Here is a 27,156-nt window from a genome sequence, read left to right as displayed (position 1 = left end):
CGCTCCTTAGCCATAATGTAATTGTGCAGAACCACACAGGCCACCTCATCAACCGTCTCCATTTTTAGATTAATGGCTGATGCAAGAATGCACCATTTTGAGACTAGAATCCCAAAGGTACACTCTACTGTCCTTCGTGCCCTGGTCAGTCTATAGTTAAAGATCCTGTTAGTGTGGTTCAAGTCACGACTGGAATATGGCTTCAGTAGGTTTTCGCACATCTGAAAGGCCTCATCCCCAACCATAACAAAAGGCATCAGTGGACCTTGAGTGTTGGGGAGAGGTTGTGGCCGTGGATAATTAAAATTTTTGCCATACACACGGCGGCCTATATCCGAGTTCTTGAAAGTCTGGGAATTGTTGCCACGGCCAAAAGCTCCAATGTCCACGGCGATGAAGCAACAGTCCGCATCGGCTATTGCCATGAGCACAACAGAAAAATATTTTTTATAGTTGAAGTATTCCGATCCTGTTCTGGCTGGTTTGATAATGCGGATGTGCTTTCCATCCACCGCTCCTAAACAGTTGGGGAAATCACACACACTCCAGAATTTTTCCACAATTCCAATCCACATGTCCAAGGTGGGTAGGGGTATAAACTCATCCCGGAGTACATTCCACAAAGCCCGGCAGGTGTCCGAAACTATTCCCGACAGGGTGGATATTCCAAGCCGGTATTGGAAATGGAGGGATGATAAACTATCTCCCGTTGCCAGAAATCTGGAAGAAAAGAATAAAAGAAAAATTACAATCAATTCTATTTAAGGTGTGGTTATGCTAAAGACAGAAAGGAAATTACCAACAAAAAAAAAACATGTTTAGTACACCCAAAATTAGCACTGGCATTGGTTTACATTTCTTACGTACCTTAATGTAACCAGCAGACGTTCCTCTGGTGGAATCGCTCTTCGGAGCTGGGTGTCCTGTCTCCGTATGGCTCCTTGGACACGAGCAAGCAAGTCCCGGAACGAGTCTTGCGACATCCTTGTATATTCCGGGAATTTGTCCGGGTTGGCATTAAGCTCGACATACAGCGTGTGATAGGCTCCACGGCTCTTACGTAGTTCAATAATGGGGTGTCTCCAAAAACGCCTACGCCGTCTCCTTCTCCATCTTTCACGATTTCCATCTTGCTCCCAAGCAAATGCACAGGCAAGAAACAGCTTGATGCTTAAATCCAGGTTGAAATAAAAGCTCTCCATGCGAAGATCCATCATGACACAGGATACAGGAGCAAAAGCTGAAGATTTCAGCTGTTCAAGGGTCTATATAAAGATACCCCATAATACACACCCTCTGTAGTCCCTTTGGCGGTGTCTGGTTATATAGATTTTTCTCCTGTAAAATTTGTCATCATGCGCACCAAAAACGCAAACGCAGAAAAAACGCATGGAAAAGCATGCAAACACGGCGTTTTTTAAACCGCATGCGTTCCCGCATGCGTCTAAAAAACGCCGCGTTTGTACGCGTTTATATGCGTTTTTTCCAGCACTTGCGGATGCGGATTAAACGCTGCGGATTCTAATGCAAATGTGAAACTAGCCTAAGTCATGCTACATTTAGTCTGCATGTCATAAACAGTGAAGACAGTAAACACTTTCAATACTATAAGAATTCCCAAGTCGTCGATCCTGGGCTGACACGAAAGGCAGAAAAATGTATTTCCATACACAAAGAATCCTGTTAACAATCATTGCCATCATTGATAGATCTATGAATCTGTAAAATCTGGCTTAAGCATTGAGCTTCGCACAGTTCCATCTGTTATAATTTGTTTTTTATGACCAATGTTTCACTTTTTCAACATCCTGTTATCCAGCCCTTCGTTTTATTTGAAAATAGGCCTCGAATCTTGCATTCCTTTTTTCCTGTCTAGACTGTTGCATTCATTTTCTAGTTAGGGACTTTATGTGCTAACAAGGAATCCTTTCTGGCGTCAGTAATGCTCATTTGATGCTCTCATACTCCTTTTCTCCACCCACGTATGGCACTGACAGTGTTCAGAGTAGCTTGTTACACTCTTGTGCTTTTTGGATCACTTTCCTGGACACTTCGGCCTGCCTAACTGAGATTCACACATAAGGTTAAGTTCCCACGATGAATATTTGTCGAATTTTTCACACAATGTATTTTCAGTGTAAAAATCAGCATGTCATTACAGTTCCAGCAAGCTGGATGGATTTTGTAGAGCATGCGCACACGTTAAGTTTTGATACAGAAATTTCTGCATCATTTTGCATTCATCCTCTTAGACCCCAGTCCAGAGCCTCTCACCTAGCCAAATCAGTTCTCACACTTCGCACTGACGAGGGCCAATAGCCCGAAACACCGTGTCTGCGAATTGAGATACTGATTTGGCTTTTATCCTAAGTTATATTGCACGACTCGTTAAAGGGTTGATTGTGACTTGTAGGATCGCTACTTCCAACAGGTGGCGCTATAGAGTTAAGTCCTCTTTTTCTCAGAAGAGGCAATTTGCATCATTTTGGCATCTCTTGACAGGAAAAAATAAACGCGTTTTTTAATGCATTTTTTATATGCGTATTTGTTACATATTTTTCACCTACTCATTAATATGAGTGAATTCTGCTGAAAAAATGCTGAAAGAATTGACTTGCTGTAGATTTAAATCTGCACCAAATCTGCAAGTCACAAACAAGCAACAGTGTATGAGACTTCAGGATTGTCTGTCACTTTCCTGGCATCAGGAAACCATTCATGTTATGTGACAAATCTGCACAGAAAAGAACGTAACAAACCTGCAACACATGCACAGGCCCATACATAGTCGGACTGGCACATACATGGTCGGACTGGCCCATCGGCAAATCTGAGAATCCTCCAGTGGGCCCACCCCATGACCAGCACCACAACTCCTGCCTCCTTCACATTAGTGCCTGCTCTGCCCTGTGTTCTGTTTGCATGCAGTGATTGCGTTATTTCATACCCGGTGCACTGCTCAGCAACAAGTGATGTGAAGTGAATGCTTTCTCATCACCTGCTGCCGGCTTGTATCTCATTGCGCTCACCGCTCTCTCAGCTGCCGAGTGCTCATTGAGATCAATAGAAGCTGGCTGCAGCAGGTGATGAGAAAGTATGCTCATCATTTATTGCTGAGCAGTACAGACATCCCGCCACCACAATCACAGACTCAGCTGACGGTGAGACTGCACACACAGAACGGGAACATCTACAGCTGAGTTGATTTTTTGAGGGAATTATTTCACCGGAAGGAGCGGGGCCTACTTCAGTCCAGTGAAGACCCGATAGCAGGAAGCTGCAATGTGCTCAATGCTGCTGGAGAAAAGGGAAATGAGGAGCTGCACCCTGGAGCCTTTTGAGGAGAGGACTGAGGGGCTGCATAATGGGCCCGTGTACAGTACTCAGTGTGAGGGCTCTGAGGATGTATTTTGTAAAGGGTTGATGTTATTTCAGTGGGGCTGCACAGGGAAGATGATGATGAGGGGCTATGTGGAGAAGGGGGGATGATGAGGGACTGTGTGGAAAAGAGGGGATGATGAGGGGCTGTGTGGAAAAGGGGAGGAGTGAGTAAAAGCCTCCTGGTTCAGCAGTGAGTTCACCAGGAGAAATTTCTCAATGTGAACTGCGATGAACTCTCTGAGCTCAGCGCTGCACTATGAGACTTTCTAACTGTGCTTGCGGGGATCTCACCGAGGACACTGAAGACAATCCTGAGTGGTTCTCAGCTTGGACGGTTGCATCTTGCATGTTGAAAACTATTTGTCGGGATTTAAACCTAGCAGCTCCTGTGCACCAGACAGCAGCTCTTCCTTCTGAGCTATTCAGCTCGCTGGACAGTTCCGTGACAACCCAAATACTTGTACCTATGTTGTTGCTATGTCTCCACCCTGAGTTTCCTGTTCATTACCATCCTGAGTACCTGATTGGCTCATCCTGATTGCACACCCTATTTAAACCTGGCCTTGCTCTCATTTCCTTGCGTTATTATTGAGCTACCTGGCTCTAGTCAAGCTTCCTTCTACCTGCTATTTCCTGAAACATCACTGATGCTCCTGGTAAATGACCTCTGGCTTCCTTGACTACTATTCCTGCTTATTCCTTCAAACTACATTACTGTTCCTGTGTACCGACTCCTTGGCTATTCCAGACTACGCTACCTGCCTGTGCTGCCCCCAGTGGTCGCAATATCATTACTCCAACCAGGTCAGTCCATAACACTATTCATCATCATGGTTGTTTTTTTATTTTTGTTTTATTATAGGAGACGAAGGCTTCAATGGAATGGGAGTTAGGTGAGTATGGTTTAATTTAGAATCATTAAAATAGTCTGTGTCATTCTTTAAATTAAAGAACTTTATTCTGGCTGTGTATTTATTTACCAGATAACTATAGGATTAGTAATGGATACTGTATGTGTCTTTTTGATGCCTCTCCATTACTAAGTCATGGGCTTGATGTCACTGGACAATACAAAGGTGACATCAACGCCACAAATATGAACCTCACTTGCCAGTGTTACAGGGCAAGTGGGATGAGCCAGGCAAAGCACTAGAATTGGCGCATCTAATAGATGTGCCTTTTCTGGATGACTGCGGGTTGCTGTTTTTAGGCTGGAGGGGGGCCTATTTCAGTGGCCCATTACTAGCCTGAGAATACCAGCCCACAGCTGTCTGATTTAGCAAGGCTGGTTGTCAAAAATGGGGGGGATCCCACATAATTTTTTAAAATTTAAATAATTTTAAAAAACAGCGTGGGGATCCCTCTATTCTTGTAAACAAGCCTTGCTGATATATGAGGGTTGCAGGGGAACTCACGCTGTTTTTTGTTTTTTTAAATTAATTATTTATAGTGCAGGCAGCAGCTGATGAGTACTCCCATCAGCCACTCCTGCTCTCCCTGTTGTTAGCAGCAGCAGGGATAGGCTGATGGGAGCAGAAGTCCCATCAGCCGACACGAGTGGCCGGACATAAACTTTATACCTCTGATCACAAATGCGGGCCCACGTTGTCATTTGACTGGATGTTGATGCCACCCATTCAAGTGAATGGGGTCTGGGTATTGTTCTGGTACCCAAACTTTTTCTAACTGTTCAACCGGACCCAAACATCCAGGGGTCCGCCCATATCTAATCCTAATGTGACTGGTGTGTATGTGGCCTGTGTCAAGCGTTTGACTGGTGTGTGTGTGTCCTGTGTCTAAAGAGTGACTGGTGTGCATGTATGCCATGTCTAGCATGTGACTGGTTTGTATGCATCCTGTGTCCAGTGAGTGACTGGTGTGTGTGTCATGTGAATAACTTGTGACTGGTGTGCATGTATACTGTGTCCAGTGTGTGACTGGTGTGTATGTGTAGTCTGTCTAGTGAGTGTATATGGCACATGTCTAATTAATACAATCTTTCTGTGCTCATAGAATATCATTGTTCTCGGCAACACTTGTCTTGTTTACACAAAATTATCTGATGCCGATAAGGATGTTTCTAAATCAAGCATAAAAACAATCATTGCATCCAACAAATTACCATTTTGCTGGTTTGCCAGCTTGACAAGATGGAAGCTAAGGGAAGACTCTGCAGCTAGTACCCCTTAAGCATGTTGGGCCCTAAGAATTATTTTTTCTGGTGGGCATAAAAAACTACAATCCGACACTGGGCCCATGAAAATATCATACTCCCCATGCTTTCTTCTTTTTTTTTTAAGTAGTATAAACTAACTAGTGATGAGCGAGTATGCTCGTTACTCATGTTTCTCCAAACATGCTCGGGTGGTTTCCGAGGATTTCGGTGTGCTCTGAGATTTAGTTTATGTTGATGCAGCTGCATGATTTGTGGCTGCTAGACAGCTTGAATACATGTGGGGATTGCCTGTTTATTAGGCAACCCCCACATATATTCAAGCTGTCTAGCATCCGCAAATCATGCAGCTGCGTCTACATAAACTAAATCTCCGAGCATGACGAAATACTCGAAGAAACCCGAGTAACGAGCATACTCGCTCATCACTAAAACTTACCTAAATTTTTGAAATGCACAACATGTCAATTAATTGGTAAATATACATTTTATTTTCGGATATTGTCTATAACCTTGAATAAGATGAGACAAATCTGCAATTAACAAATGCACATAGATTTTGAGTATGTATTTACTGGGTATTTTCATTTTCATAATGAAAAAATGCAAGGAACTTAATTTTGCAAATTGATGCAAATATTCTGCAGACAATTAGCAGTATCAAGCCTCACCAAATACACATCATGAGAGATTACCCTCAGTCATATTTAGCAAATTAATTTGCCCTCTAAGGCCATGTTCACACACTGAGTATTTGGTGAGTTTTTTACCTCGGTATTTTTAAACCAAAACCATGAGTGGGTGATATATACAGAAGTGGTGACGTGTTTCTATTATACTTTTCTTCTGACTGTTCCACTCCTGGTTTTGGCTTACAAATACTGAGGTAAAAAAATTCACCAAATCAAGGGGAGCACGTGGCCTAAGACATTGCATTTTTGATGCACCGAAAATATGTAGCATCAAAAACTCATCATGGGCACACGGTCCTAGGCTTCTTTCTCACAATGAGATTTTGGTGAGTTTTTAATACAAAATGACATTATATGCCCCTGTGAGTTCCAGTTTTGAAAAATAATTTGCACCTACAATCTGATTGAAGAGGTCTGGGAAGAGAGGGAGCGAATATGGATCCTGGACCGTGATCAGATTGAGTTTGCACAAATCTAGGCATGGGCATAACCCCCCATCTTTCTCCTTTACAAAGAATAACTCTGCAGCAATGGGGGATGAGGATAGTCTGAGATGAGTTGACCCTTTGCCAACCTTTACGCGATATAGTCCTTCATGGCTTGCCTCTCTGGACCAGAGATATTATACAGTCTGCTATTAGCAATAGGTGATACTGTAGGAGAGAAAAGCGCCAATAGGGTCTTATCCGATAGAAATCACAGAGTATAAATGAGTTTGCACTCACCTGATATTTCTTGGAGTTATGGCATAAAAAAAACTCATCAGGGTTTAGCAGCTGCCGCAGATCCACTGGTCAGATAATGACCGCTTCAAAGTTTTCAAATGGAGAGATTTGTGGATATTACCCGCGCTGCTGCATAAAGCAATGTCCAGGCATATTGGAGATATATATGGTGGTTTGGTGGGAATAAAACCACCATCTATATTTCCAATACGCCTGGACATTCCTTTATGCAGCAGCGCAGGTAATATCCACAAAACTCTCCATTTGGACAGTCTGCTATTAGGCAGCTTGGCTCCAGGAACATGATTAATGCCGCAGTCATAAGGACGATGGGGAGGAAGTTCTTGGCACACCTGCTCCAAGAACACATCCCCAAAGTTAGACAGGTAGGCACAGACTGGGTATCCACCCTAGCAAGCCGAGTACCTGTGAGGGATGAGGGAGACTCCATTTTGGATTTATTAATTCAGGCCCAATATATTTCCCAGAGATCGCCCTTTCCACTCCTGAAGTGGGCCCCCCACCCTTGGGAGAAGTACACAAATCCCTAAAAGAACAGAACTTCGCCATTTGGCCAGAGTTAGAGGCCACATGTTAATGAAGGCAGAGAGGAGCAGAGCTATGACCCCCTGCTGTCTTTTATGCACGGCAGCCCACATCAAGGGAAAACTCTACACACAAGGGAACAGACATCTAGAGATGAATTATGAGAGTACTGTGAATCTCAGGGGTAAGTCTGTGACGGGGTGTACGGCAGAGCAGGAAGGGACAACAGGCCGAGGGACGATCCAACGAGATTTATTAAAGCAGGGAGCATACAACATCAAATATCCATAATGTCCTTCAAGTTCACGAGAAGTCCACAATAAGTCCAAGTAAAGAAACAGATCTGGAGGTGCTTTCCAGTAATCCCGCACCCGATAAACGAAACAATAGTCCTTCCACGAGTCCCACAGAACAGATACGGGGGCACCTCCCGATAATCCTTGTGCCAGCTAACAAAGCAATAGTCCACACGAGTCCAAGGGATCCCAAAACAATCTCACGAATGATGAGATATGTCCCCAGCTCAAGTCTCGTCCCGTTCGCTTCCGCAGTCACAGATGGACGTGGGGTCTTGCCTCAGCTAAGAATCCCCACTCCTTCTCCTTTTAGGATCAACTCACATCTGATCTCAAAAATAAGAATGGATTGTCTGAGCTCCTGGGATCCGCCCATGAAGGGGGGTAGGGGTCACACCTTCTATTCAATGGTTGGGTCCACAAGAAGATTCTATGCTGGTCGGCTCCGCTTAGTCTATGTAGTATGTACATTTGACTAGCCACCTGCTGTGAGGAAGAATGGCTATTCCTTCACTAGTTGACAAAGCTTAATTACATTAAAGCTTAGGGCTGCAAGTATTGGGGGAAGGAGACATTGTTACAGGTGACTCCCAGCACAAGAAAATACATAAATTACAGCTAATAGAAACCAGAGAACAGTTACATACCTCAAATGGCATATTATTCAAATACAGGACAGGGCAAAAGTACATATCATGACAATCCCTTCCCCTCCCAATTTGTGTACGTACTAGGGACCTCTACAGGTCGCTGGTTAAGTACACACAAGCTTGACTGACCAGACTCAGGGCTCCTCTTGCCTGGACAGTCCATCTGCATTTTGGTGTTGGCTGCCTCTTCTATACTGTATAGTAAAGTTATAGGGCTGCAGATCCAGGCTCCATCGTAGTAAGCGTCCATTGTCCCCAGAGACTTTGTTCAGCCAGATGAGGGGATTGTGATCAGTAACCACAGTGAATTCTCGTCCATACAGATACGGTCTTAGTTTCCTGAGGGCCCACACTACAGCCAGACATTCTTTTTCAACAGTTGCATAGGCCACTTCTCGGTCCAGCAATTTCCAGCTGAGGTAGGCAATGGGGTGCTCATCCCCAGCTGCATTCACCTGGCTGAGTACAGCTCCCAGTCCATAAGCAGAGGCGTCAGTCTGCACAATGAATCTCCTCTTGTAGTCTGGAGCAGCCAGAACAGGGTCGCAGACCAGAGCGTCCTTCAGCCGGTTAAAAGCCTCATCACAGGCTGGAGTCCAGACCACCAGCCGGGGCATCGTTTTCTTGGTCAGGTCGGTAAGAGGCTTGGCCACCGTGCTGAAATGAGAAACAAATTTTCGGTAATAACTGGCAGTGCCCAAAAAAGCCATAACTTGTTTCTTAGTTTGGGGTACAGGCCAGTCTCTAATAGCTTGGATTTTGGCAGGTTCAGGACAGAGCTTCCCTCCTCCCACTCTATGCCCTAGATACTGAACTTCACCCATCCCCAATTGGCATTTATCTGGTCGAATGGTTAGGCCTGCTGCAAGAAGCAGGTCAAGAATAACGGCTACTTGGTTCAGATGTTCCTCCCACGTCTGGCTGAAGATTGCGATATCATCCAAGTAGGCACAAGCAAAGTCACCACATCCCCGGAGGATCTGGTCCACCATTCTCTGGAAGGTTGCAGGGGCATTCTTCATTCCAAAGGGCATGTTTAGAAATTCATACAGACCAAAGGGGGTTATAAAAGCGGACCGTTCTCTCCCTTCCTCCGTCAGAGGGATTTGCCAGTATCCCTTACTGAGATCCAAGGTAGTGACATATCGGGACCCAGCCAGGCGGTCTAGAAGTTCGTCAATACGGGGCATTGGGTACGGATCACTGACGGTATGGTCGTTTAGTCGTCGATAGTCCACACAAAACCGAGTACTCCCATCCTTCTTGGGTACTAACACCACAGGAGAGGCCCAAGGGCTATGGGAGGCCTGGATTACCCCAAGCTGTAACATCTCCTCCAGTTCGTGCTGCATGGTGTGTCAAACTGATTCAGGTACCCGGTAAGGAGCCTGTTGTATGGGACGGATACCCTGAGTGTCCACATGATGTTGGGTGATGGTGGTTCGACCTGGTTGGGATGAGAAAGCAGCCCGTCTCTGTTGAAGCACTCCCAGCATCTGTTTTTTCTGTAAGGAATCCAGGTGATCTCCCAGTGGAACCTGTTCCACAGTGGATGGGGCTCTCGCTGCTTCCACAAGACCAGGTAGGGAGTCCTCATCCTCTTGGCCGTCTTCTGAAGCCAGCTGGCAGCTTGCTATCATTGGAATGTTCCGGTCATGGTACTCCTTAATCATATTCACATGGACAGTCTTTTGTCTTAGCCCCTGATCATCTAAAGCAAGAAGATAATTGGTGTCATTTAGTTTTCTGAGAACCCGTAAAGGACCCTCCCATGTGGTCTGCAGTTTATTCTGCCGATGGGGAACAATCATTAAGACCTGTTGTCCTTCTACAAACTCCCGATAGCGTGCTTTACGGTCATACCATGTCTTCTGTCTGGTTTGAGCCATCCGCACATGACTCTGGGCAAAACTAGCAAGTTGAGCCAGGGTTTCTCGCAGCTTTAGGACATAAGGGACAACAGGGGCTCCTGTATCCTCAACTTGCCCCTCCCAGTATTCCTTGAGCAGGGTTAAGGGTACTCGGACCTTTCTTCCATAGAGTAGTTCAAAGGGGGAAAACCCAGTGGACTCCTGGGGAACTTCCCGATAGGCAAACAAGAGATGGGGTAGGTACTTCTCCCAGTCTGAATCTCTGTCAGTGAAGGCCCTTAGCATATTCTTCAGAGTGCCATTGAATCGTTTACAAAGTCCATTTGTTTGGGGATGATACGGGGTCGTTCGGATCGCTCGTACTCCACAAGTGCGCCACAGGCACTGGACCAGCTCTGACATGAACTGGGAGCCTTGGTCTGACAAGATCTCACTGGGGAATCCTACTCGGGTAAAGATGGTAACCAAGGCCTCGGCCACCTTGGCTGCAGAAATACTTGACAAGGCCACGGCTTCTGGATATTGGGTGGCATAGTCCACGACAGTGAGAATGTACTGCTTTCCAGATTTACTTGGTTTAGCAAGAGATCCAATGATATCGACAGCTACTTTTTGAAAGGGTTCTTCTATTATAGGGAGTGGTTGCAGGGGTGCCTTTGGGTGATCTCCGGGTCGCCCTCTACGCTGACATATGTCACAAGTTCGGCAGAAATGCGCTACGGCTTGGGAAATCCCCGGCCAATAGAAAGTTTGAGTCAATCGTCTCTCCGTGCGAGTTTTGCCTTGATGGCCAGCCGTAGGAATGTCATGAGCAAGGTGTAATAGGGGAATTCTGTACTTCTGAGGAACAATCAGCTGTTTGCTATAAGTCCAGGGCTTATCTAGGGAATCGGCAGTGGTAACCCGATATAGAAGTCCATTTTCTCTGATAATTCTTTCCCGGTTCTCCCCTAGCTGCCCTATCTCAGCTCGAGCTCTAAAACTAGCAAGGGTGGGGTCAGTCTCTACCTCTTGTCTAAACTGAACTTTATCCCAAGTAACATTCATATTATCCCCACAAGAAGAATCACTCACCGGCTGTGACAGCAGTTCTGGTGGCCTCATTTCCATGGATGGGTTGTACACGTCCACATCCGCTGCCCTCTTGGCTTGACTTCTGGTTGCCGCACCGACAAAGTGGCAATGAAGATTTCCCACATCATTTCCTAGAAGAACATCTGCAGGGAGGCCGCTCATCACACCGACCATGCATTGTTTGGCCCCAAAGCCATAATCCAGGGTCACACTCGCTCTTGGAATATATCTCTGGGTGCCTCCAGCCAATTCAATGGCAATTCCTGGTCCCTTTTGAATTGCTTCTGGTTGAATTACTCTGGGATCGGCTATGGTGAGGAAAGCCCCAGTGTCTCGGAAGCCAACAACTTTTTGGCCATCCAGCACGACCTCCTGTAGATGTTTCTGCTGAAGCTCAGAAGAACAGGTGGCTGGGGCTCGCACCCCATAGACTCCTGGTAGGGGATCCAGGGTATCAGAGTCACTTGGCAAGTCATCAGGGACTATATCCAGCTCTTCTCCTGGTGAGGGGGTCTGTAGATAATGAACAGGCAAAGGCGGTCTGTAGCTGTTCTGCCTCCGAACACCTGGACATTGGAATTGCAGATGCCCAGGCTGCCCACATCCATAACATCTGCGCTCTGGGATTCTTCCTCCACGTCGTATTCCCAAAGGTGGAGCAGGAGTAGTGCGAGGCACAGTCACACGAAGGTCACCATGAGTTGGTGGTCTAGTGGGATGGTTAATATTGGAGGCCGAAGGACCAGGGGCCGCCAGCGTTGGGGGGGCTGGTAGTTTTTTTCTCACTGAGTAGTAGTTTTTTCCACTGAGGCTTGATGGTGAGAACCTCATCAGCTAGAGCTGCAGCTTCCTCCACAGTGGCTGGTCTCCTCTCACGCACCCATTCCCGGATCTCAGCAGGGCACTTGAAGTAAAACTGCTCTTTTAGGATAACCTGGAGGAAGGTCTCCCAGGTTAAGGCCTCCTCTGCCTCCAGCCAGCGATGACATATTTGTTTGAGTCTGTAGGCATACATCTTGAAAGACAATTCCTCATCACAGGCTAAAGTACGGTACTGAGTCCTGTAAGTGTCTGGGGTAACAGCATAATGTTCTAGAATAGTCAGTTTAATCTCCGCATACTCACAGTTCTCCCGAGGGCCCATAGCCCTATAGGCTGCGGCAGCTCTACCCTCTAAGAGCCCCACCAGATGTCGGACTCGCTCCCTTTCTGGGACTTCCATTAATCGACACTGATGCTCAAAGTCCTGGAAGAAGCCCTCAATGTCGCCTGCAGCCTCATTAAATGGCTTGAAGTCTTTGCGGGACACTCTGGGGAGTTCCCTCATGGTGGGTGCTCGGGTTACAGTCTGTCTGGAGCTTCTAGCTGCTTCCAAAGCGATCTGCCTCTCCAGCAATGCCATCTCCTGAGCTCTGTCCTCGGCTCTGTGAATGGCTTCCCTCTCCTCGGCTCTGTGAATGGCCTCCCTCTCCTGAGCTCTGTGAATGGCCTCTCTCTTATCGTCTATGGTGGCCTCTTCTCCCAGCAATGCCAACTCCTCCTCGTACCACACAACCCACTGACTTTTTTGTGTATTTACCTCCGGCTGCCGTCTTTCCTCCGTTTGCTGTGGGGATCCTTCCTCAGCGTAATCTTGCAGGCGAACTCCTTCCAAAGCCTCAATTAGCTGCTCCTTGGAGAACCCCTTGTAGCTGACTCCCAGTTCACGGGCCTTTGTTTGTAAGTTCACCACAGTCCAGTTCTTGTACCCTGCGGTGCTGGTTCCCGATGTTGGGCCGTTGTCCTCCATTCCTTCTGCTCTGATCCCACTGCTGCCACCAGTTTGTGACGGGGTGTACGGCAGAGCAGGAAGGGACAACAGGCCGAGGGACGATCCAACGAGATTTATTAAAGCAGGGAGCATACAACATCAAATATCCATAATGTCCTTCAAGTTCACGAGAAGTCCACAATAAGTCCAAGTAAAGAAACAGATCTGGAGGTGCTTTCCAGTAATCCCGCACCCGATAAACGAAACAATAGTCCTTCCACGAGTCCCACAGAACAGATACGGGGGCACCTCCCGATAATCCTTGTGCTAGCTAACAAAGCAATAGTCCACACGAGTCCAAGGGATCCCAAAACAATCTCACGAATGACGAGATATGTCCTCAGCTCAAGTCTCGTCCCGTTCGCTTCCGCAGTCACAGATGGACGTGGGGTCTTGCCTCAGCTAAGAATCCCCACTCCTTCTCCTTTTAGGATCAACTCACATCTGATCTCAAAAATAAGAATGGATTGTCTGAGCTCCTGGGATCCGCCCATGAAGGGGGGTAGGGGTCACACCTTCTATTCAATGGTTGGGTCCACCAGAAGATTCTATGCTGGTCGGCTCCGCTTAGTCTAAGTAGTATGTACATTTGACTAGCCACCTGCTGTGAGGAAGAATGGCTATTCCTTCACTAGTTGACAAAGCTTAATTACATTAAAGCTTAGGGCTGCAAGTATTGGGGGAAGGAGACATTGTTACAGGTGACTCCCAGCACAAGAAAATACATAAATTACAGCTAATAGTAACCAGAGAACAGTTACATACATCAAATGGCATATTATTCAAATACAGGACAGGGCAAAAGTACATATCATGACAAAGTCCAATATACCATCAGAACCCTGGCAGCCCTCCGCACGCACCCCTGCATTTCTCTAGCTGTCCCGGATACCGAGCTATTAAGACTGGCTCTCCAGAACCACTTAGCCAACCCAAGTTTGGACTATCCTTATCGGTCCAGCCCCAATGAACCCGTTGAGACGTCAGTCGTCCCGTTTTGACCCCCTTGGGGAGTTATGACCCATCTTAGATATTGGAAATTATTTCAGCTAGGAGGTCAAGGGAGGAGATTTCAGTTCAACCCAAAGGGTCGATGTCGAATATGGGAGGGGGCGAGCTAGGGGTTAAAAGCTAGCTACACACCTTAAGCCTTTGTCATTGTTCTGCCATGGAAGCCGCGTCACGTCATGCGTGGAGATGGACCAGAATCTAAGAAGGTCCCTGAGGATACAAGAGCTTTCCTCCATCCACAAGTTATAAGAAACAGTAACGTGACACATACAGCTAACTGCTATCCCCAACCTGTACCCGACTTTTATCTGTACTTCTGGCTGTAATCTCTGTATATTACTCTTTATATATTTGCAGTATCTAGTGCACCTTTCAGCAATTAAAATATCAATTAATTTTGGGCTACTCTTTTATCTCGAAACCCAATTTTCCACGTCTGCGAGTCCGGCTAGTACTTATACGCTACCTGGGGTTGGTTTCTGATCCGATATAAGTTTGTTAACGGACCGGGCTTATATCTAAAGAGGAACTGGTGGCAGCATACTGTTCTGATGTTATTGGGGAATCCTGGCAGTGACAGACCGGAGGTTTATATATATATTCCCATCCTGAGACTGGTGATATATATACCGCCCTCACTGCAGAGTGCCCCAATAACCAGTACGTGACAGGGCAGCCTCTCAGGCGACTACTTAATCTAGGTGCAGTTCACTGACTGATGTGAGGGTAAGGGGGCACCAGAGAGCTGTGACCATGTAAGCTCTGTCACAGATTGGTGATGGCGGGGGGATATCCGTATCCCCTGGCTCTCCTCTCGTGTGTGTTTTCCTTACAAAACACTAGATGCTACAAATTATTGTAAAGTCAGGTCCCCTACTGTATGACGTTAATAACAGAAGAATTTTTTGTGGCCTATGGATCAGGCCTGTATAACACCCTAGATGCTACAAACTATTTTAAAGTCAGGTCCCTTACTGTATGATGTTAATAACAGAAGAATTTTTTGTGGCCTCTGGATCAGACTTCTTCAGCTTATTTTCAACCCAACCAAAGTGTGATATGGGCAATTGTCTAACCTTTTGCAACTGAAAAATTATATTTTTTTAATTTGCCTTAGGTCTTCAGACAGGTTCATATCACTGCCACAAAATGACAACGTGGGATACAGCAGGCTGTTTCACATTTAGCAACAGAAAACATTACTTTTTTTTAATGTGCCTTAGGTCTGAAGACAGTTTTAAATCACCACAGTACTAAATGACAAGGTGGGATACAGCAGGCTGTTTCACATTTAGCTAGTGAAAAAATATTAATTAGAATGCTATACTCAGGCATGGAGCACAATAGAAGCAGTGCACAACACGTGCCCTGCTGGCTTTCTTTATGGACCTCAGGAATGTCCAAAAAAGAAAAAAAAATGCTGGAATGTAAATTTAACAGCCACACTGGACAGTAGCCCGCTACACTATCTGATCGCCTAGCTAGCTAAAATCTTGCTGCTAACAGTGCCAGCATCAGGAGCAGCCTCTCTGCGCTGTTACATTGTCAGAATGGCGCTAAAACAAGATGTCCGCTATTTATATAGAGAGGGACATGTGATTTGAGCAGCCAATGACACAAGCCATTGTGTCAGAACATTGTGGGTGTTTCCTGCTCCCTGATTGGCTGCACACATAAAGTTAAGAAAAAAAATGACTGCTTACAAGAACGCCGCGCCTCTGAGCTCTTCAAACCCCCTCCCCTCATCAAACACGTGCCAAGCGCTCTTGATACACCACCATTAATGTTGCTAAAGTGCTGAAAATACTTTTGTGGCAACGCAAATATATTACCACACTTTTTACTGAATGTTACCGATATTTTTCCGATTTTATAAAACTTTGCTCGTGTTTCCGATCACGAATCTGAATGTGCCATATTCATGCCGAATTTATGTTTGGCGATCTTTTTCTGAACATATTCGCTCATCACTAGTAGTGAAGTTCTTGAATGAATACTTTTGGTTCTTACACCCCACTGCACTAGCTCCTTCTACCTGGTTCTGAAGCTGCGGCTCTGGACTATCAGAACGGCAGGATCTGCATTAATCTGATCATTACTGCCTTACATACTGTAGAATGAACATATCTTACATTGCTATACGGAGCATTTTTATTGTAGTATTGTTATTTATTCTTTTATTTAATTAGCTTAGATATCACCATCATAATGTCTATAAAGCGTTGTGGAATTAATGGCGCAATATAAAAGTGAGTAAAATAAATATTCCCTAGCGCTTTACAGATATCATCATCATCATCATCACTGTCCCCAATGGGGCTCACAATATAAATTCATACAAAGTAAAATCATGTTTCAGGGAAGTAACCAACATACACTGGATATAGTCTCCTCTCAAATGCAGCCAAAAAACTAATCACAGTAACTGGAAATAAAGGTTAACTATAAATGTAGAACAAATATTAAGTCCCATGCTGATGTGGTGCTACCTACCCCCAGACATGAGTGAGCATCGTCACCCATACCTGCGCTGCTTCATTGTATAAATTGCTTGCCTGCTTTCATCTTAGTTTCCATTCTACATGTTATGATTAGGAGAGGAGGAAGCTGGTATGTGTTATGTGGGAAGTAAAACTTGCTGAGACAAAACCCACAAGGAAAGGATAGAATGCTTCAGATTCCTATGTCCCTCTGCCACCAAAACACTTTACTGTGTCATAGAGAATAAATGCAAAAGTTTATAAATGCATCAAAAGAAATAACCTGGAGGTCCGCTCCTAAGTGACCACGGAGAACAACATTCATTCTACTGTAGCAGGATTTTTAACATGTAATAAAAAGTCAGAACATTTCAGAAACTCCGCACTGATGTCATGAGACCATTTGACCACATCACTAAAACTCCCAGATATTACTCTATAAATCAGCATCTGTTGATTTTATTGCTGTTCGCTAACATTAAACTTCGTGGGTCAAGAATAAATGTCTCCTTGGGTATATCAAACACGTAGGATTTTTATTGCCAGCCCCTGCTTCCCTATGAAGCAATTCATTCACTGTGTGAAAAAGTAAATGGCTCCGTTCCTTGACTAAATTGTAAATCACATGACTTCATGCGCTCTGCACATCATTGCAAAACTCAAAGTCATTAGGAGGTATTTTTTGTAATTTTACGAAAATGATCAATGCGGCAGCACAGACATCGCAGATTCTGGTAAACCTTTTTTCTTATGGTAATAAAACATGTAATTTGTGGCCAAATGTACTGTATATATAAAAAAGAAAAGGGCACTAGCAACAACAAAGAGTGGTCTCCATAATAATAATAATAATAATAATTGTATTTCTATATTCCACAGCACGTCACATTTTCCAATTCTGGTTTGTTCAACCAGGGACAGGAACGTTTGGAGCTTTGTTGTATGCACACTGTACCTTTGCTCAGTTTTGAGGCCAGAAACTCAATTTTTTTAAAGTGTTTTGAGATTTGGAAGATGATTTGGAGAGTTTCCACTCAGTTTATGCTCCACAAACTCCTTGAAAAACTCTGCTCCCCTTGCAGCTGTTAACTAGTTAAATCCCGCTGTCGATCATTGTCGGCGGGATTTAACACATAAGTGCGTCATTTATCCTGCCATCCGGGCCCTTCTCATTTCATCATGGGACATGGGGGGGTCTGGTGATGACCTCATGCCTGTCATTAAATGGGTATTCCCATCTACATCTCTGCATTGGGGTCCATGAGCTTCATGTTAGACTACTGGATGTTGGTGTAACTAATGGCTCCATTCGTCAGTGCTCACTAGTATCAAGAACAGTTCACTCTCTCCAAATACAACTCTGGCTCTGTGGAGCAAAGTCTTTGGTGACCCAGATTATAAGACTTTGGGCCCTGCAAAATAATTTAAGTAATCATAACCTATTTGATTAGTATATCTCCTGTGATAGGATTATTATTTATCTCTTTTCCTACACTGATCCTCAAGAAGAGTATTGGATAAAAAGAACTGTGACAGTGGGAGAAGATCAAGGTTGTTGGAGGCACCCAAGTAAAACATTTGGTGGAGAACCTTCTCTATGCAACAGTGTCATATAATGTGAACTTAATTTAAAACCGTTCCTCTGGGTGGGGGTGTTAGCTTCATTCATTGATTACAGTGGTATGTAATGATGTCTTTTCCAATTCACATGCCTACCCAGGCCAATCACTTACTGTTGTGGTCATGCCCCATGCCCATGGCTATGAATATGCATGCACTGGCACCAGATTTTTTCTAATTTGCAAAAGAGGCAGAATGAAGGAAAATGCTAAAATAGGAAAAGTAAGACTATTCATTACTTAAAGGAGATCAAAAGAATAGAAGATAAAGTTCTGTGCTCAGCAGAGGCCATTATGCAACGTACAGGCCTCTATGTCCAGTTCCGGACATCACTTATATGCAGCCATTGCTGGGGCAGATTTCAGCTGATCAGTAAGGGAGCTAGGTGCTGGACTCCCATCTCACATTCATGACCTATCCTACTTATCATTCGTTTAGTCTCGGACAATTCCTTAAACCTCATCTTCTACCACATTTGTTTTGTTGGAGACACACTTGAATGCGCCAAACTGGGGGTTGGGGTCACTTAGGTGGTTGGCAAAATACCTGGGAAATTGACCCTCTTGCTCTCTTCTAATTTTTCCTCAATATAGCTGCATACACTAAAAAGGTTACCAGCTCTAAACAATCACAGCTGCGATTTTAGTTGCATTAGTCAAATCCAACCATTGATCTGCAGGATAGATGTTGGCAACAATGGCGTCAAAAGGGGTTGTCTACCTTTGGAACTTTTTCTTTATTTAATTGCAATTATTTGAAAGCTAAAAAAAACTTTTTGGCAATTGGGTTTCATGAAACATTTTGCACATTTGCCTTCTATCAAAGAACTTCTATGGCCTCTGTATTGCACTGACTATTGCCGGCTGCAGTTAACTAAGAATCCGTAGGTGGCCCGCTGTGATGGCCTGATAGTGAGTTTGTACCTCTTCTTCTGAGCTCCTCTCGGCTAATTAATGACGGCAGACCACATTAAAGTAGAATGTGGAGGGGAAAAAGAGCCTAGAAAGCCAACCTGTGCAAAATGTTTAAAGAAACCCAATAGAAAAAATTATTTTTAGCACAAAATACATGCATTTAGGCAAAAAAAAAAACTTCTGAAGGTGGAAAAATCCTTTTAACCTGCTTCCCATTCATTGAAGAAAAGGTCTGCAACTCTGGAGAGGATTCCTCCTTTTTTGTCCTCTAAGGTTTCTCTTCTTGTGGAAGTAAACTCTCCTGCACGGTTTCACAATCTTTTGGAGGGGAAAATGAGGCCATTTGCATTTGACCCCTTTTCTGTGTTTAGCATCAGGGCCAGCTCTATGGTACCATCAGTATAATCTAGCTTGTAATATCATATTACTCACAGTTTTACGCTCTTTGGTCGTCGCTACATCTCTAATGGGAGATCAGAAATGATCATAGACATTTAGATAAATTATCAGATAAGAGGGGCCAGTCTAAATGCCATGGATTCTTTTGAACATGCATGGGACTAAATAGTACTAAATAGGATGTGTGTTTTTAGAATAATTAATATTTGTTTATTTAATCCATTTGCATATTTATTTCTTAACATGTTAATCTTAATGGAGGCCTGGGCATTTTTCTGATGATGTATATTTATAATCCTCAGTGATGTGATGCATTCATACAATTTAGTAATGCAGCCTGAGAAACACTTTCATATTCTCCATTTCTCCACATTGAAAGACCAAGGAATAAATAGGATTCTGGGTGCTGTGAAAACACTAGAAATAGGGATTTTAGCTTTTAAAATATTACAAGTATATATATTCACAGATGTTAGCAAAGTGTAATTATAAAATCTATGTATCGTAATTGTTAGCAGACTATCAAATTAATGTAATGAATAATGTAATATAGTGCTAAACAATCTACTGAAAGCAGCTACAGTAAATGCGCTTCACTGGATGAAGGATCTTTACTAATGCCTAAACATTCATTTTATAGATTCAATTTTGACCAACATCTGACCATCTGACCACCCAACATCTGACTGGTCAAAAAGTCTCATGGACCTGATGTTTATACGTGCTCCTAAATGTTCTTCTAGCATCAATACGTATATATAAAAACAGGAATTCCAGGCTCTGGCAGACACAGACCCTTTGCAGGAACAATATATGCTGCATTGCAAAAATACACATGCCATGTTACCACCAACTGCAACACCAAGCAAATTCACACCATAGTTCCGATCAGTGGGACTACTGGGACATGCACAGTTCGGCCGAACAGGGCACTTTTATCCCTTCAAAAATGAAGCGGCAATGTGTCTGCCAGACCCCGCTGCGCTCATTCTCTGTGGGGCTGCCGACCACTGCATTCTGCTTTTTCCGGCAGCCTCATAGACAATGACTGGAATGACGATTGGCATATGCACTGCCACTCCATTCTAACAGATATAAAAGTACCCCGATGGAGGTAACAATTTCCCGTTCAGTTTATCACTGCAGGTTCCAAGGGTCGGACCCCCACTGTCCATTAAGTTATCATCTAACCTGCAGATAGATCATAGCTTGTTTTCACAGAAGAACCCCTTTAATACTTCAAAGAAATATTTTCTGGCATGATGGCGATGCTTTCAGGTGCTATCACTAGCCCAATGGTTCAGGGAAATGGAGGGTTTGGTTAACGGGAAGGAGATATTTTGCCGTTGCCATTATCAGGAGACTCTCAGTTAAAGAGGTTGCACATTGTCATGGCGGTAACTCGCATGCATTCCTCGCCACCGTTCCACTTACCACATTTGCCACTCTGCTTTTTCACATGTCTGGCTGCCGCGCTGAGTCCATGCAGCAGTATCATACTGCATATCCCTGATGCCTCCACATGGCAATAGGCTATAGGGGGGTACAGCTAGATACCACAGAAATGTAACTCTATTGTGTCCTACAGGGTTTGGATTCCCACTCCAACACCAACCAGCAGGTGCTATATCAGGCAGCGCCACCCTCCACACTTTGCCTGAGCTTAGGTTCCAGTTGCTATTAGCATCTAGCTCCCAATAAAGGTGTTTTGTTTATACCTCGGGTTGCTGATCCGTCTTGTCTACTTGTCTTGTCTGATCTCTCCACTCCTGACCTCAGCTATGTATCCTGAACCTGTGCTACCTGCCCCATCCCCAAACTGTGTGATTATGCTTCTGTCTCACCCCTCTGTACCTCGCATACCTGCTCTGACCTGTTGGTCAGCTGCTGCATGCCTGGTGGCATCTGGTGGCTATCCTGTGGCCCCAGCCTATCTTCACCACCAGATGCGCTAGTGAAGACCCGGTAGACACCGAGTCATGCCCCTTCATGGTAAGGCCGGCCCATGGCCCACACCCACCAGTGTTATATCCATTACTTTTTTTATTTAAAAACAGGCCCACTGCAGTCTTACTTAAAGTAATAAGAAAACATGTACTTATTGTACTGTACTGCCGTCTTATTTTTCTTCTTTTTACCTCTCTGCTTCTCACTTGCATTTCTCCCTTTCTTATGTTTCAACCATCTGTCTCTCAGTCTTTACTGGTTGACCAGCCCGGATGAGTCAGAACACTATTGTTTTTTGTGTTTTCCCTGCGCAAGTTTTGTTATGATGTTCATTGATTCACAATGTTTTTAAGGAGGGGTTCTCCTCCCCTTGTTTGAAAAGTTATAACGGTTTGTTTTTCCATTGAATTAGCTATACGAGGGCTTGTTTTTTTCAGAAGAAGCTTTGAATGTCATTATTTTGTTTACCATATAATGTATTTTAAAAACAGGAAAAAAAAAATTCAAATGCAGTGAAGTTGCCAAAAAAAAAAAAACCACATCTGCCATTATTTCTGGGGTTTTGTTTTTATGGTGTTCATTGGGTAGCAAAATTGTTCAGGTCAGTATGATTACGGTGATATTGAGCTTTTCAAGTATTTTTATTATTTTAGTGGTGAAATAAAACTCTTAAATTTGTAATATCAAAATTTTCTTTGCGTCGTAATGCTATTTATAATTTTTATAATTTTATTACATAGTATAAGGGGGAGAGTGGTGATTAAAATGGCAATTCTGTAGTTTTGTTTTGTTTTTCTTTCAAGCATTTAACAGTTGGTTTAAATCAGGGGTGGGGAACCTCAGGCCCCAGGGCCATTTACGGCCCTCGATGACTTTTTATCAGGCCCCCGAGCACATTCTTAGGGACCGCATTCTTGGGCAGGGAGCTGTATTTTGATTGCCACAAGCTCATTAATTTCTGTTAGCACACACACGCAGTGTTCACTACTGAACATTGAAGGGCATACAATGAAAGATTACATCCTGAAACCAGTGCCAGAGTCAGGATGTACTTTGTGGGCGGAGTTTGTACGGCCCATGAAGGATGGTATAAATATCCAAACGGCCCTTGGCAGAAAAAAGATTCCCCACCCCTGGTTTAAATAAATGTATATTTTTATGTACATTCATCAGCCCCATGGCTACTATAAATGTAAATCAGTGAGTACACAGTGTGTACAGCTGACTGTCGCATCACATGGCAGCCGTACTCAGAAAGAAGTGTGGAGACACTGGAGAGTGACTTGAAAGGTGTGTGAGGAAATGTGCACATGTTGCAAATTTGTCTGCAGAATTTTCTGCTCAGAATCTGCATCTCTTGGCAGAAAAAAAAATCTGAACGTTTTTGATGCGTTTTTTTTTTTTGCCAAATTTTCATGCGTTATTCCATGCGGATTTGTCTGTGTTTTTGTAAGCTAAATAAAGATCTATTATTTAACAAAAAAAAGAATTGTGATGTCATTTCTTTGTCCAACCTCTTATTTTACATACTCCATTGAAGAATAATGTTTACACACACAGACAGACAGACAGACAGATATAGACAGATAGATGATAGATAGATATATAGATGATAGATAGATGATAGATAGATAATAGATAGATAACAGACATGATATGATACATAGATAGATAGATAATAGACAGATGATAGATAGATAGATAGATAGATGATAGATAGATAGATAGATAGATAGATAGATAGATAGATAGATAGATAATACCAAGGCTGATATTTAGTAATGAACCTAATGAAATGGTACATAAATAGTTAAAGACACACACAAAATCTGCATGCACTTATCTTTAATTTAAAAAAAAGGGAAAAAAATGGCATGGGCTCCTGCGCAATTTTCTGCGCCAGAGAGGGAAAGCCGATGGCCGGGGGATGATGTTTCTAGCCTGGGAAGGGGTTAACACCCATGGAGCTTTCCAGGCTATGAATATCAGCCCGCAGCTGTATATTTAGCCTTTACTGGCTATTAAAATAGGGGACCCCCCAAAAAAAATGACGCAGGGTCCCACTATAATTAATAGCCAGAAAAGGCTAAGCAGACAGCTGCGGGCTGATATTCATAGCCTAGGAAGGGGCCATGAATATTGCCCCACGGCTACAAATACCAGCCCCCAGCTGCCCCAGAAATGGAGCATCTGTAAGATGTGCCAATTCTGGCACTTAGCCTCTCTCTTCCCACTGCCCTGTAGCGGTGGCATAAGGGGTAATAAGGGGTTAATGTCCGGTTAGTAATGGAGAGGCGTCAATAAGACACCTATCTATAATAGTGAAAGAGTTAAATAAAGACACAGCCAGAAAAAAGTATTTTAATATTCTCAATTTCACCATACCTACAACCACGCCTTTTTCCTCGAAACCATCGATCATCTGCAAAAAATAAAAATAATAAACCAACAGTATACTCCCTTGTCCGACGCAGTCCAATTAATAATGACAATCTCCCCTGCCGATGTGACAGCTCTCCATGGGAGATCGTTGTGGGACACTCGTTATTAAATGGATTACATCGGATCAGGGAGTATACTGTTGGTTTAATATTTTTAAATTTTTTCCAGGTGATCAAGGGCTTCAGGGACCAGGTGCATCGGACGATGCCTGCCTACACACAGACCCGCATGCACACACACATCCCCGCACACACACACATACAGCCCCGCACACCCACGCGCACACACACAGATACACACAACAAACACCCGTGTGCGCGCACACACACCCCCGTAGACACACACAATCACCCGCACGCAGCCCCGCACATCTTCTCCGCACACACACAGTTTCCACCCACACACACACACACAGTTTCCACCCACACACACACACACAGTCTCCACCCACACACTGTCCCTCCTCCAATCTGCAGCGTTTCTCACAGGCACATCTGGAGCAAATCCGCAGATCTTTTTTAAACCTGCGGTTTTTCTTGCGGATTGGCTTGACACAATGGAAGTCAATGGGTGCAGAAACGCTGCAGATCCGCAAAAAGAATTGACATGCTGGGGAAAAAAAGACGTGATTCCACGCGTTTTTTTCCGCAGCATGTACACACACTTCCGCACGTCCAAAAACGCTGCGGATCCGCATCTAAATCCACAACGTGTGCACATAGCCTAAAAGTGCGAGTGACGGAAAAGAACAAGGAAGAAAAAAGAAAGAGAGGAAAGAAACACATGATAAAAAGTTAAAAATATATTAAAATAAGGTGAAAAGAAGACAAAATTAAACATAAATTACATAAAGTTATTTGACTCAATGATTATGAACACAAATTATATAAGTAACATGAAACTGTTTAAAGGTATCTATCAGATAAGAAGATATGCGGCAGCGTGACACTTGCTGAGAGGTTATCATCAATAATCATGAAAAAGTGCACAACATATTCCAAACAAAGTGAATATATACAATTAGTCAAAAATAAAAACATTAAAATAATGCATACATTATCACTTATACACTAAGATGTAGATCTACAATTTAATAAACGAGGCTCTGTTCTATCTGCATCAGCAAGTAAAAGAACAGTGACTATGTTGGGATTCTTCCACAAAACAGCTACGCAAAGATTAGACTTCATGTGGATGTATATGGATAAACCTCTGACAAATATCAAAAACCACTCAGGGCATATGACAATAGAACAGTGGAAGTTGCATGCTAAGCACTCTTTTTTTCTGCTCCTGCTGCACCATTCTTCGCCAGTTTTTAGAGAAAGGATTAACCTATCAATACTCTGCCCTTAGCGTGCTGCAAGGGACGGTCCCCAGAAGGTGTAGAATATTTGAAATGGCCAAAAGCAGATGTCACACTCGATGAATCTCCCACCCGGAAATAATATTGTTCTGGGCCTTTCACATAGCATTAAAACAAGCTATGGTTGAATACAATGTGAAAATAACTTTTCTAATGCTGTAGCTTTTTGTTCAAGGGTACTTCATTGGTCAAAACCTCGAGTCACTGGTTAGGTCATCTACATTACACTGTGTTCCAAATTATTATGCAAATTGGATTTAAGTGTCATAAAGATTTAATTGTTTTGTTTTTCAAATAAACTCCTGGATGCTATTGTGTCTCAGGGCTCAATGGATCAGTGAAATCAATTGTAAACACATGTGATAATTAGTTTTCCAGGAGATTCTAATTAAAGAAAAACTACTTAAAAGTGATGTTCCACATTATTAAGCAGGCCACAGGTTTCAAGCAATATGGGAAATAAAAAGGATCTCTCTGCTGCTGAAAAGCGTTAAATAGTGCAATGCCTTGGACAAGGTATAAAAACATTAGATATTTCACGAAAACCTAAGAGTGATCATCATACTGTGAAGAGATTTGTGACTGAAACAGAGCACAGACAGAGTTCATGCAGATAAAGGCATAACGAGGAAGGTTTCTGCCAGACAAATTCATTGGATTAAGAGAACAGCTGCCCAAATACCATTACAAAGCAGCAAACAGTTATTTGAAGCTGCTGGTGCCTCTGGAGTCCCTCGAACTTCAAGATGTAGGATCCTTCAAAGGCTTGCTGTGGTGCATAAACCTACTATTCGGCCACTCCTAAACAGTGTTCACAAGCAGAAATGGTTGCAGTGGGCCCAGACATACATGAGGACTAATTTTCAAACAGTCTTGTTTACTGATGAGTGTCGAGCAACGCCGGATGGTCCAGATGGATGGAGTAGTGGATGGTTGGTAGATGGCCACCATGTCCCAACAAGGCTGCAACGTCAGCAAGGAGGTGGAGGAGTCATGTTTTGGGCCAGAATCATGGGGAAACAGCTGGTATGGTCTGAAAATGACCTCTGCAAGTATATAGAGTTTCTGACTGACAACTTTCTTCCATGGTATAAAAAGCAGAAACGTGCCTTCAGGAGCAAAATCATCTTCATGCATGACAATGCAGCATCTCATGCTGCAAAGAATCCCTCTGAGTCATTGGCTGCTATGGGAATAAAAGGAGATAAACTCATGGTGTGACCACCATCTTCCCCTGTCCTCAACCCTATAGAGAAACTTTGGAGTAACATCAAGCAAAAGATCTATGAGGGTGGGAGGCAGTTCACATCAAAACAGCAGCTCTGGGAGGCTATTCTGACTTCATGCAGAGAAATACAAGCAGAAGCTCTCCAAAAACTCACAAGTTCAATGGATGCAAGAATTGTGAAGGTGATATCAAAGAAGGGGTCCTATGTTAACATGTAACTTGGCCTGTTAGGATGTTTTGGAGTTAACCCCTTTCTGTCATTGGACGTACTATTCCATCCATGTGGGGTGGGCCCTACTTCCCAAGGACGGAATAGTACGTCCAGCACGATCGGCCGCGCTCACGGGGGGAGCGCAGCCAATCGCGGCCGGGTGTCAGCTGACTATCGCAGCTGACATCCGGCACTATGTGCCAGGAGCGGTCACGGACCGCCCCCGGCACATTAACCCCCGGCACACTGCGATCAAACATGATCGCAGTGTTACGGCGGTACAGGGAAGCATCGCGCAGGGAGGGGGCTCCCTGCATGCT

The 27,156-nt window shown here is 43.9% G+C and overlaps 1 long non-coding RNA gene across 1 annotated transcript in view; it reads right to left on the bottom strand.

Annotated features, from left to right (window-relative positions):
- Window positions 1-16,806, bottom strand: part of LOC143788549 (uncharacterized) — a 144,467-nt gene extending 127,661 nt beyond the window's left edge. The window contains exon 1 of the long non-coding RNA XR_013218663.1: window positions 16,755-16,806. This is a non-coding gene — a long non-coding RNA (uncharacterized LOC143788549). The remainder of the gene's footprint in view (window positions 1-16,754) is intronic.
- Window positions 16,807-27,156: the final 10,350 nt, after the last annotated feature.

Source organism: Ranitomeya variabilis, chromosome 8 (assembly GCF_051348905.1).
Source record: "Ranitomeya variabilis isolate aRanVar5 chromosome 8, aRanVar5.hap1, whole genome shotgun sequence".
Lineage (NCBI taxonomy): Eukaryota > Metazoa > Chordata > Amphibia > Anura > Dendrobatidae > Ranitomeya > Ranitomeya variabilis.
This window is presented reverse-complemented; position numbering and strand designations above follow the sequence as displayed.